The sequence below is a fragment of the Scyliorhinus canicula genome, chromosome 20, assembly GCF_902713615.1.
Source record: "Scyliorhinus canicula chromosome 20, sScyCan1.1, whole genome shotgun sequence".
In the NCBI taxonomy this organism is placed as follows: Eukaryota; Metazoa; Chordata; class Chondrichthyes; order Carcharhiniformes; family Scyliorhinidae; genus Scyliorhinus; species Scyliorhinus canicula.
This window is the reverse complement of record NC_052165.1, coordinates 59,858,151-59,870,415: the sequence shown is the minus strand read 5'-3', so window position 1 is coordinate 59,870,415 and position 12,265 is coordinate 59,858,151. Positions and strand designations below refer to the sequence as shown.

General features: G+C 51.4%; 1 long non-coding RNA gene across 1 annotated transcript in view; it reads right to left on the bottom strand.

Moving 5' to 3' along the window:
- Positions 1–12,264, bottom strand: part of LOC119954706 — a 112,206-nt gene extending 99,942 nt beyond the window's left edge. Inside the window, exon 1 of the long non-coding RNA XR_005458302.1 lies at positions 12,083–12,264. This is a non-coding gene — a long non-coding RNA (uncharacterized LOC119954706). The remainder of the gene's footprint in view (positions 1–12,082) is intronic.
- Position 12,265: the final 1 nt, after the last annotated feature.

The following is a 12,265-nucleotide window of genomic DNA, read 5'->3' as shown; positions in this document are numbered from 1 at the left end:
TTATCTGCTAATAGGGCAATGTCCAACCGCTATGTGGGGCTTTGGGCCCTGCCCATCTCCAGCCTCACGTTCATATAGTGTGGGGCGTGGTTAGATATCACAATTGCGGAGTATTCCACTTTGTCTATCTCTGGAAGCACCGTTTTCCCCACCACAAAGAAGTCAATTCTGGGGTATACGTTGTGCACTGGGGAGAAGAAGGAGAACTCCTTCTCCCCTGGGTGGGTGATGTAGCCATCTGAGATTGCCACCTTCAAAGCACCATGGGAATTATGGCCAACCCAGGACTCAGACAGATACAAAGCTTCTGTGTATTTGAAACGCAGGTAGCTAGACCTGATCGAAAGCCCCACTCATTTGCATTCTAATGGCACATTTCCCCAGAACAATAGGACTGCACTCAAGAAACCGATACAGCCACAGACTGATCGGCGCCACTCCCTTTACTCAGAGAGCCCAACTGCCAAGGTCAATGACCGCTAAGGACCCGCCCAGCAACCAAGGCACCCGTCCCTTTATTGGCCGAAATCGAAGGCAGTGATCGAAGCCTTGTCGAATTATTGGGTCCAAGATTAAGGACCGCCCCAAAGAGCATGAAATCATGGAGGGATAAAAGGGGACACAGCCATGTGTTCAGCCTCTTTTGAACCGGCCTGTGCCAGCCTCCTTTGAATCTGGCCTGTGCCAGGCCAACTGCAGCCAAGTTCAGCCAAGTTCAAGATCAACGATCGCTGCCTGACGGATGAGCCCAGCAGAGACAGAGCCACTTCTTCAAACCAGCCATGTGAGATCAAGATAAAGGCCTTATCCACTTGCACAGTGCCGGTCACCTGAAGTTAAGTATAGGTTATTGTAGTTGATAGGTGTACTTTAACTTGTAGTACATTGTGCTTGCATGTCAAAGTAACCCTTGTGTGTAAATAAACTGGTTGTGTGGTCATTTGACCGATATACGGGAAAGCCTTATGGTTCAGTAAGAGAAAACGAAACACCCACAGTATTAGCGACGCTGTTGGGACATAACATCATATCATAAAAAGAGCCTCAGTATCATATTGGCGACACTAAAGAGCAACATTATTGGTGACGCTCGTGGGATAGTATTCCCTTAAATTGGCAACATTATACCTCCAGGGGTCCACCACTCCCATCTGTTCCATAAAGTGACCGAGTTCCCTTGCCATGCTAAAGTTTTCCCCGTTTTGGAGCTTGATCTGTCAGTCTTTCGGTCCTGTACACAGTTGAAGTTTCCCCACGCCCCCCATGATTATTCGGTGCGTCGCTGTGTCAGGGATTTCTGCCATGGTCTTTTTGATGAAGCTCGTGTCGTCCAAGTTGGGGGCGTACACGTTAACTAGTACTACCGGTGCCCCATTCAAGGTTCGGCTGACCATGACGTATCATCCCCCTGTGTCCGTAACCATTTTTGTCACCCTAAACATCGTCCTCTTGCTGATCAGTATTGCCACCCCCTGGCTCTAGAACTGCAGCAGGAATCTTAGGTCTGTCCCACCCAGCCCTTTCTTACCAGCAGTCGGTCCTGCTCTCTCAGGTGTGTCTCTTGGAGGAAGACTATGTCGGCTTTCATGTTTCTTAGGTGGGTGAGGACTCTGGAATTTTTCACTGGGCCATTGAGTCCTCTTACATTCCAGGTGACTATCCTGGTGGGGGGTTTTTGCCCCTCGCTCCTGTGGGATTAACCATATTTACCTGGTGGACGCACCCCTGCCCTCCGGGGTTTCCCTTTGTTACGGGGCCGTCCAGGATGGCCGCTGTCACTACTCTCTCCATGCGGTCGGGGCCCCTGTGACTGTGTGACCGCAACTCGGGTAGTCCCCTGCACTCTGGGGTCTCCCTTCGCCCAGAGACTGTACTGGGTGGATGCTTGCAGCGATTTCCTGTCCCTTGGTTGTGGCACTTTGTAGCCCTATTGCTATTCCTTTTCTAGCCTTGTTTGTTTCTCCTTCCCTGTGTCCCCCTCCCCCCTGGTCCCTCCCTTTTTCTCCCCTCTTCCGTATATCCCTCCTTCCCCTGCTCCTACTCCTGTCTCTGTTGAATGGTTACGCCCCTCCCCTGCCAGGCGTGGTCCCCCTGTTGGGGGCACGCTGTGGCCCTGCATTGTTGCATTCCTCCGCCGCTAGCTTTTTTGCTAGTGTGGTGGCCCTCCTCTCGGGGGTTACTGTCACACATCTGCCTCGCCCGACCTCTACGGTTTTCTGCCCGCTCTTCCCCCCGCCCTACCCTGCACTCCTCTCGCTTGCTCTCCCTTCTCCGCTACTCTTGTTCCCTCGTGCTGGGGCCTGGTCTCCCACCTGAAGCGGTCCCTCAGGTAGTGGTTTGATTTTTGTTCCGGGTGTGCTTGCCGTGATGGGGGAGGGGGGGCGGGGGGCATTGCCTCCCCCCTCCCCGTTGGCATGCTGTTGCCCCTTGCCAGGGGCCCATTATTTCTACCCTTGCTATCGGCTTTCCAGCCCGTGTTCCTCGACAAACTTGTTTGCTTCGGCGGGGTGCTGTGAAGAAATATTCTTTCTTGGTATGTGACCCAGAGTTTTGCTGGGTACAGCATACGTACATCCTTCTTGTGAAGAGCTGCTTTTGCTCTACTGAATTTGGCCCGTCTCCTGGCTCGGTCTGCCCTAACGTCCTCGTAGACTCTCATGAAGTGTCCTTCCCATTTGCAGGTTCTGTTTTGCTGGCCCAGCGCAGGATTGTTTCCCTGTCTTGATACCGGTGCAGTTTAGCTATAACTGCCCTCGGATAATCCATTGCCTTGGGCTTCGTGCGCAGCGACCGATGTGCTCTGTCCATTTCTGGGTGGTTGGGGAAAGATTTCCTCCCCACTAAGTTGCCCAGCATCTCAGCCACGTATGCCATGGGGTTTCTACCCTCAAACCCCTCTGAAAAGCTCATTATCCTTACATTTTGCCTTCTCGAGCGGTTTTCCTGATCGTCCACTTTGCCCTTCAAGCTTCCCTGCGCTGTGACCAGTCTCGCCACCTCCTTCTCCAGGGCCGTGATCCCGTCGCTCTTGTCAGTCGCGGCTTTTTCCAGCTCCTTAATGGTCGCCTCTTGGGCTTCCAGTTTCTCCTCTTGGGCATCCAGTCTCTCCTCTGCTCTGCCCAGGGCGAGCTGCACCTCCGTCAGGGCCTTGGCCATTGCTGCCTGTACTGTGGCCTCTATGTCCGCTCTGGCCTCTGCCTTGTTTTCCTGCTGATGTTCCCTCAGCGCCTCGGCACAGGCTGCCTTCCAGTTCCCCCCTGACTCAAGGGGAAAAAGCTCCTGTCTGGCGGCGAACCTTCAGTTCTGCCGCTTCATTTGCCAGTTAGCTCATCTGAGTGGGCTCGCCAATGGCCTTTCTGCTTCTGGTGGCCTTTCTCCCTCTGCTTTGGCTCCCTTCTGGCATTTTTTTGGGGGGGTGGGGGAAGTCTCTCCCCTGGGAACAGGACGCGACTGTTGGAGCTCCTTGGCCGCGACCGCTCTCCTACCCTGCCGGAAGTCCCTCTTCTTAAAAGTTAACAGTTTCTATGGGGATCATAACAAGGCCCTTAAGTGGCCAATTAATGTTCATTTACAAACCTCAACCTGCCACCGCTGGTATTCAACCAGTAGCGGATGGGGCAATCGTACAAAAGCACTCAGTGCCCGATCGAGGGACTGGACAATGGGAAGGGGCGGTCTGTTGGGAGCCAGCCCCCGGCCCTTGCTATCGATTTTCCTCCCCTTATCCCAGGAGCCCCATCCTGCCTTTTACTCACCTGTGGACTGGGGCCCTTGCTGATCCTAGGCCTCTGGTGACTGCATTGCGGCTCCCACTGACATTACATACAATGGGCAAGCTCTGGGGGGGGGGGGGGGGGGGGGGGGGGGGGGGGGGGGGGCAGGATTTCCACCCTCATGGTTGTTGAGTCTGGAAAAAGTCCACTGCTGGCCAATAAGCTCCCTGAGAGGCACTTAATATGGATGAGCCTTCCTTGAAGGATGTGATGCAAGACCCACATCGCCTGCATTTGATACCACCCATGGTTACAGGTATTTTTTTTTTTAATTCCTGGCTTGTTGGAAACATGGCTGCTACATGTGCAAAGAAGTCACAACATGTCACATATAGTCTCAAATTCTGCAGGTTGAAGGTGAAATTAGTACCAGCTAAAAAATGGCTCAAAGGATTCTTTTGTACAGTGATGTCAAAGTATGCCAAGATAAATCAGAAGATCAATTAATTTTCTATCTTTTGCAGGATTCACACATCAATTACCAGTGACAGATAAACATTTATTGAATTAAATTTTAAGGTTTATAGGTTTAATAATTCACAATCCATCTTAAATTAATGGAATATTAACATTTTTAGTTTCCTGATTGAGACAAAAATTACTCAGTGCTTCTTCAAATAAAGTTCATATTCAAATATTTTATAATAAACTCTGAAAGATAATTTGTATGCTTCATTGATATTCAGATAAGACCTTTGCAATATGACAAATTTGAGAAATTGTTAATACAGCAATGATAGTGATATTCATTGTCAACTTGAAGCTGAAATACTAAACTGCTGAATATCTGAAATAAAATTAGAAACTGCCAGAAATGCTTTGTAGGTTGGGAAGCGTCCATGAAGAAAGAAAAAGTTAACATTTCAGTCTTGAAGGTTTTCGGGTTTTTTTAGACTATAATCCATGCTCCATTACTTTTTTGCATAGCTGGTACTGCCATTTAAATTTCCTCTAGACCCATCAATTGTTTTTGCACGTATCTCTTTTGTTTTGCACCCTTTAGCCATTCAATCACTCTTGCCTTCCTGCCCCACAATAAGAAGTCTCACGGCACCAGGTTAAAGTCCATCAGGTTTATTTGAAATCACAACCTTCCGGAGCGCTGCTTCTTCATCAGGTGAAGTGGAGACAGGTTCACAAACACAGCATATACAGGTAGAAACACAATTGGAAGATAATTACAATTGGAATGTGAAGAACAGTTGGCATGTCAGTCTTTACAGGTACAAACAGTGCGAGTGGAGTGAGTCATAATCACAGGTAATCGAGGTGTGAATTGTTTCAAGCCAGGACAGTTAGTAGGATTCTTAAAACCTGGGCAGTATGGTAGGGGTTACATGTAATGTGACAGGAACCCAAGATCCCGGTTGAGGCCGTCCTCACGTGTGCGGAACCTGGCTACCAGTTTCTGCTCGGCGATTCTGCATTGTCGTGTGTCTTGAACGCCGCTTTGGAGAATGTTTACCCGAAGATAGGAGACTGAATGTTCTTGATTGCTGAAGTGTTCCCTGACTGGAAGGGAGCACTCCTACCTGGCAATTGTTGCGCAGTGTCCGTTCGTCCATTGTCATAGCGTCTGCATGGTCTCACTGAAGTACCAAGCCTCGGGACATCCTTTCCTGCAGCGTATGAGGTAGACAATGTTGACCAAGTCACATGAGTATGTTCTGCATGCATGAGGACCTGGGATCTCGGGTTCATGTCACATTACATGTAACATCCATGTTACGGGCCAGGGTTTAGAGAACCCCAAAGTGTATCATGGAGTTCACCTGACCCACAACTTTTACTAGATTGTGGTATTGGGAGTACACGGCCCACTCTACAGGTGTGGTACAGCAGAAATGGAAAAGTATTTTTTAAAAAACAAAACAATGTTTATTGTATGAATTCAAGTTAACCTTTTTAAAACATAGTGAACATCTTAGCAACCATTAATTCAAATAAAACCCCCAAAGAATACAACACTAAGTAATCCTTTAAGCTTTCCTTTTAACATCCATAAGACTTAAAACACCTTTTACCAGAAGCACATCAGGTTAAAGTCATTACTGTTATTAGTTTTAAATCATCAGTATACAGTCTTTAGATTACAAAGAGAGATTCATACACCTTCTGGCTGTGACTGCAGCTATCCAGCTCTGAAAATGAAACTAAAACACACTCTGCAGCACACAGCCTAAAACAAAAGTAAAAAGCTGACAGACAGCCCAGCTCCACCCACTCTCTGACATCACTGCAGTAATAAACACCCATTTCTTAACGGTACTCTCAATACAGATATATATACACACCCATTATAAACACCCATTTCTTAAAGATACTCTCACATGACACCCACCACACTGCCCGGGTTTGCAGAATCCAACTAACTGTCCTGGCTTGAGATAATTCACACCTCGATTATCTGTGATTATCCCTCACTCCACTCACCCTGTTTGTACCTGTAAAGACTTGTTTACCTGTAAGAACTCACATTCCAACAATTCTTCACATTCCAATCTGTAATGCAATTGTGTCTCTACCTATATATGCTGTGTTTGTGAACCTGCCTCCACTTCACCTGATGAAGAAGCAGCGCTCCGAAAGTTTGTGATTTCAAATAAACCTGTTGGACTTTAACCTGATGCTGTGAGACTTCTTTCTGTGCCCACTCCAGTCCAGCATCTCTACATCATTCCTGCCCATGACATTCCTTCCATTCTTGCAGCTCCACCTCTCTTTCCCTGCCTCTGGACGTACTTAAAATATCTTTACTATTTTTGCAGTTCTGCAGAAGGATCATTGAACTTAAAACATCGGTCGCTATTCTTCAGAAAGGTTTCTAAATGTGATAGCGAGTGGAAACTTCTGTGAGCTTTCCCCGCTCAGCCGAGCAAGGCCAGTAACGCCATTCAACGTTAATGATCAACTTAATGAGGGCCCCACGGGCTTCTCGGTGTAAATGAAGGCTTGCCAGCTGATTCACCGGTGCTGCGCTCACCAATCCCCCCCCCCCCAGCTAACAAGGTCAAGCAGCACTTAAGCAGCAGCACTTGCTCAGTCAACCCCTGTCAGCCTGCAACGGTGGCGCCAAGGAGACCAGCCCCAAGATTCAGCGATGCAGACCTGGGGAGGCTCCTAGACTCAGTGGAGGCCAGGAGAGATGTCATGTTCCACCGAGGGTCCCAGAGGGTGAGCCACAGGCAGCCTGGGAAGAGGCGGCGGCGGCTGTAAGCTCCAGGAGTGTGACCAGGAGGACTGGCCCCCAGTGCTAAAATAAAGTCAGCACAAATAAGTAGACAACAATGACCCCACCCCCTCCAGACCTTTCTGCTCCCATGCGAGCATTCACCCCAACTCCCCATGCAGTGCCTAACCCTCCCTTCACCCCCCCTTCCCTTCAACCCCCCCCCCCCCCAAACCTGCCTTCACATCCCCCTTCCAGCACTGTGAAGCACGCATGTGGCTAATGATGCCCAGGAAAACTCTTCCATAACCGTCGGGAGAGGGCCCAGACTAGCGGCGGGGTGCCGGACATCAGAATCCTCACCTCCTTCGAGGAGTGGGCCCTGGAGTTGACTGGGGTGGTCGAAGACAGGGCGGTCACCCAAGCGGAGGTTGGCAGAGGCGAGAACCCACTGGACCTGTCAAACATGAGTCGTTATTGCCTTACTGACTGACCCATCCCTCCCAATGCCCATTCTTCCATAGGTCCTCCAGCCGATGGAGCCGGCCAATCCGGGGTGGCCCCCTCTCCAGACGGCCAGGAGACCACCTCGGATGGGAGTTCCTGGGAAAACACAATCAAAATGTCACAGCTGTCATCCCCATCCTCCAGCAGTGTAGATACATGCACCTCAGTGGGAAATGTTAGTGGTCAGACTTCTGGGGCACAATCTGATGAGCACCACACAGCTGCTGATGTACATCAGGTGGAGGCAGGAACCCTCAGACAAGACTGACTCAGATGCTGAGCCTCTGGAACAGGCTATCATGGAGCTAATGGAGACGATAAGGAATGGCTGGGACATTCAGAGGTAGATGTCAGCAACTCTCCAGCAGAACCATAGCCGATTGGAGGAGTCCCAGAGGGTACGGGCGCAGGAGATGTCACCGGCAATGTGTGGCACCAAAGCCAACACTGCTAGGGTGGTGACCGCAGTGGAGAGCATGGGGCACGACGTCAGCACCATTGCGCAGCCATGGTTGAGGGACTTGGCAGATTGTCCGCCTCGCTGGGTGACGTGCACCCAGTACCAGGCTGACCGTGATAAGGTTCTGCGGGACATGTCCCACTCGCAGATGCGAGTTGCCGAGGCACTATGGGACTTGTCCCCTCCATCCCAAGGTGAACCCCAGGGCACTATGGGCACTTGACCAGGAGGAGGGATGCTGGGTGCCAACCTGGACCCATCCCTTGGAGTGGTGACAGTGACCACCATCTCATCAGAGTTCCATCCCTCTGATAAAGCCAGCACACAGGACAAGGAAGCACAGTGATGCATGCGCTGGCGACAGGTGTGTGGGGGACTCCAGCCCCAGAGGATGCCCACCAGGGGCACTGAAAGCCACAGGATGAGGTAAGCATCTGGCTGCTACCACCTCTGATGCGCTTTTGGGGGAGACACCTAAACGTAGCGGGAGATCTTGGAAGGTCAAGCACATCGAGGATCACTGAGGGCCCCCGGGGAACAGTGGGCCATACTATCGGGAGAGTGGGGAATTGTAAAACACATTAAACACCTTTGAGCACAACCAGTATGACACCTCTGTCACTTTCCTCTGCAGTGCGGGCGTAATCTCCAAAACCATCTCTCCAGGCACCTCCCCATCCCCCCCCAGCACACCGTGTGCTGGTGATAGGTCTGAGCGAGCACTCACCAGACAGGTAGGGGTCAGGATATGGCATAGATTGAGGAGTATTGGCACTCAGCTCTCTGCAGGTTATCAACCCTCCCCTGGCCCTCGACAGTCACACACTGACGGTGCCGACACAGTTCCAGCACCCTGGAATGATGTGTACACAGACCATGGGAGGAGGGTGGGAAATGGGGGTGGGGGGGGTGGCGATAACAGAGCAGGCCACAACCTAAGTGAAGTGGGCGGGTATGAGGGCCTCCCTGGCCGGACCCTCGCCACTGCTGCCTGTTCTACAGCATCTGGCTAGTCCTCCAGTTCCTCCCGGTTCCTCCACCCCCTGCTGGTCCACCTCTGATGCACTTCTGGGGGAGACACCTAAACGTAGTGGGAGAGCTTGGAAGGTCAAGCACATCATCCTCATCCTTCTCGGAGATGGCCATATGTTCCTCACCATCAAACGCCATCTCGTCGCCCTGCTGCTGTAGGGGACAACAGACCACCACAAAGCAGGTGACCCTCCAGACGGTGCACTGCAGTGCACCACCAGAACGGTCAAGGCATCAGAACCGCATCTTGAGGAGTCCGATGCACCGAACAATCACAGCCCGGGTGGCCACATGGGCCTCGTTGTATCGGGTTTCCGCTTCGGTCTCTGGCTTAAGTACTGGCATCATTAGCCATATCCTAAGCGTCCTTATCCCCCAAGAGCCAGCCACCCATCCTGGGGTGGTCCTCGAACCGGCCGGGGCTGACCTACTGCCCCAGGATGTAGCTGTTGTGGATGCTCCCTGGGAAATGTGCACACACGTGCATGATCTTCATATAGTAGTCGCACATGAGCTGTATGTTCAGGGAGTGGAACCCCTTTCTGTTAACCTAGGGCACCCCCGGATGACCCGGTGAGCGCAGGGCAACATAGATTTACATAGAATTTACAGTGCAGAAGGAGGCCATTCAGCCCATCGAGTCTGCACCGGCTCTTGGAAAGAGCACCCTACCCAAGGTCAACACCTCCACCCTATCCCCATAACCCAGTAACCCCACCCAACACTAAGGGCAATTTTTGACACTAAGGGCAATTTATCATGGCCAATCCACCTAACCTGCACATCTTTGGACTGTGGGAGGAAACCGGAGCACCCGGAGGAAACCCACGCACACACAGGGAGGATGTGCAGACTCCACAAAGACAGTGACCCAAGCCGGAATCGAACCTGGGACCCTGGAGCTGTGAAGCGATTGTGCTATCCACAATGCTACCGTGCTGCCCATGCGTGGCATCCACTATCCCCTGGACCTGGGGCATCCCAGTGATGGCGGAGAAACCTGCTGCCAGGGCATCCTGTTGGGCCTCGTTGATACAGTTCGCCTCCCGGGCAAACTGGGCATCTGTGACCTGTTGGCTGCACATGTGGGCTGTGGCCTGCGACATGCCACACAGGTCCCCACTGGAAGGATCCTGAGGCGTAAAAATTCAGGGCTTCGACAGGTGCCCTCCTCCTCCTCCATGTGGTGCCAAGTCCACGAGAACATGGCACAGGTGCCGCACGTCTCCTTGTTGAGGCGCAGCCTCCTGCAGAAAGCCCTCCGACATCTGTTCAAACAACCAGCGACGCCTGTACATCCTGGGTCATCGCAGGACTCCCCCTGTGGGTCCCTCCCTGGCTTGATGGGTGGCCGGGTCCTCAGGGTGTGGAGCGGGTTCCGGCATGTGGGATGCCACCTTGAGCATATGCAGATGCTGCTTATGCCTCCGTCTGGCCGCCCGGCCTAGCAGCAGCACCACTAGGGCAAGTTCTGCTGGGTCCAAAATCCCTGCCATAGCGTTCAATATCTGCAAGGCATTGGGATAGGGTGTTAGACTGACAAACAGCGATGACCTTAGGGCTCTCCATTCCCCACTGACTCCCTCTTCCTCCCACTCTGAATGCCCAGCCCACACACATCTGGCCGCAGCGGGCTCCTTTCACTGGACCACAGACCCCGTACCCCGGACACCCGCTCATAACATCAGCTGGACCTGGCGCTGGTCCCCTCCGCATTGCACTCACCCACGTTCGGGCTGTGGACATGTCCCTGGAGCTTTGTCTCAATTCCTGAATGTTCAGATGTTGGGTGCTGTGTGTGTGGTATTGCCTCCCACTGTGTTCAGGCACAATGTCCAGGCATCACAGCTGATTGGGATGCTAGGCAATGATTCCCCACGGGAATCCACTTGGGTTGTGTGAAGTGGTCATGTAACCACAATTGCCAATTCCCTATTAGCAATAGCGTTCAGCTGCATGGTCAGATGCCTCGGCAGTCTGTGGGGGTTACAGGTGGTTGGTCGGGCAGAAAGGTTGCCCCGGAACGGACACACATGATCTAGGGGTTGGCATGGTGATGCCGCAAGCGATTGCCCCTCCCCACCCTCCCCACCCTCTTATGGGACTCACCCCTGTGGAGGGTCCGTCACCCCCAGCCAGGGTTTACCCCCTCCCAGCTAAGTGTCCCCCACCCTCCCGCCAAGAACTGGGGTTGTAAGCCCCGGTGCCCTCGGGCTGGTACCTGTGAGCAAAGATGACTACTCGACTCCCCACACAAGCCCTTCCGCCAGGTATTTTAAAAGGAATACCAATCGTGCCAGCTGGGGAGACCGATGAATCACAGGAGACCATTGGTTAAGGGGTGGCTCTCGTTAATTGTTTGGAAATAGTGCTTAAGTAGTGATAATTGATTTCTCTCCACCGATTTCACCTACGGGAGCAGGCTGGTTGCATCGCAAACTGTTTAGCTCCTGGCACGGTTCTCATTCACGGCCTTTCCCCGGCCTGGTTTCGCTCAAGCGAGAGCGCAACAAGGCCACAGAATCACGCCCATCATCTTTGTTTCTCTCTCCCCAGATTGTTGGGTATATCCATTTCCTCTTTTTCCCTCCTCCTACTCACAGATACAGGTACCCGAGAAAGGGTTACTCATTAACATATGCATGAAGAATCTGGTCAGGCATTTCTTGAGCCTGAGAAGATCTGTGTTTAATTTTCCCCGCTGATAATGCCATAAGGAGCAGTGCAACAACAAAACGTATTTCAAAATGTTGATAAAAAAGCTTTATCAAACACTTTTCATATGACTACATAACTTAATATTTCAATTTCGAAAAATACATGTTACTCTTTCATTCTTGATTTAGTTTTAAAACTGGTACTTCAAAACTTGTCTTAAATATTCTCAACTTTTTGGCAGTATGGCAGTCCAGAAACGCTCACCGCGAGAGGCGCAAAGGGCTGTCCATCTCATCATGATTTGACAATGGAAATCAGAAAATTATCCCAAGGTACTTTCCCTCTCACATCTAAGTGTGGCGGGAGTATTTAAGGGTATTTTGAATCGGCCAAAAATAATTCTCATTCGTTCCCTTTAAATACAAAAAAAACTGGAGAAACTTGTGCAGCAGGTACGTCAGAAATACTGGCTAAAGTACTTACCTCATTCCTCTGCTCCACTTCTCAGACCGAAGTTATAAACTCCTCTCAGAAGGTTGGAGTTAGAGGCTCGACTAAGTTGTGTGTGTTCGCGCGCTGTCTCCTTGCCAACCGGACGAGCCCCTGGGACTGGTTTTGAACCGCTGCTCTCTCCCGGGTTTATTTTATTAACCCGCCCCCACCCCC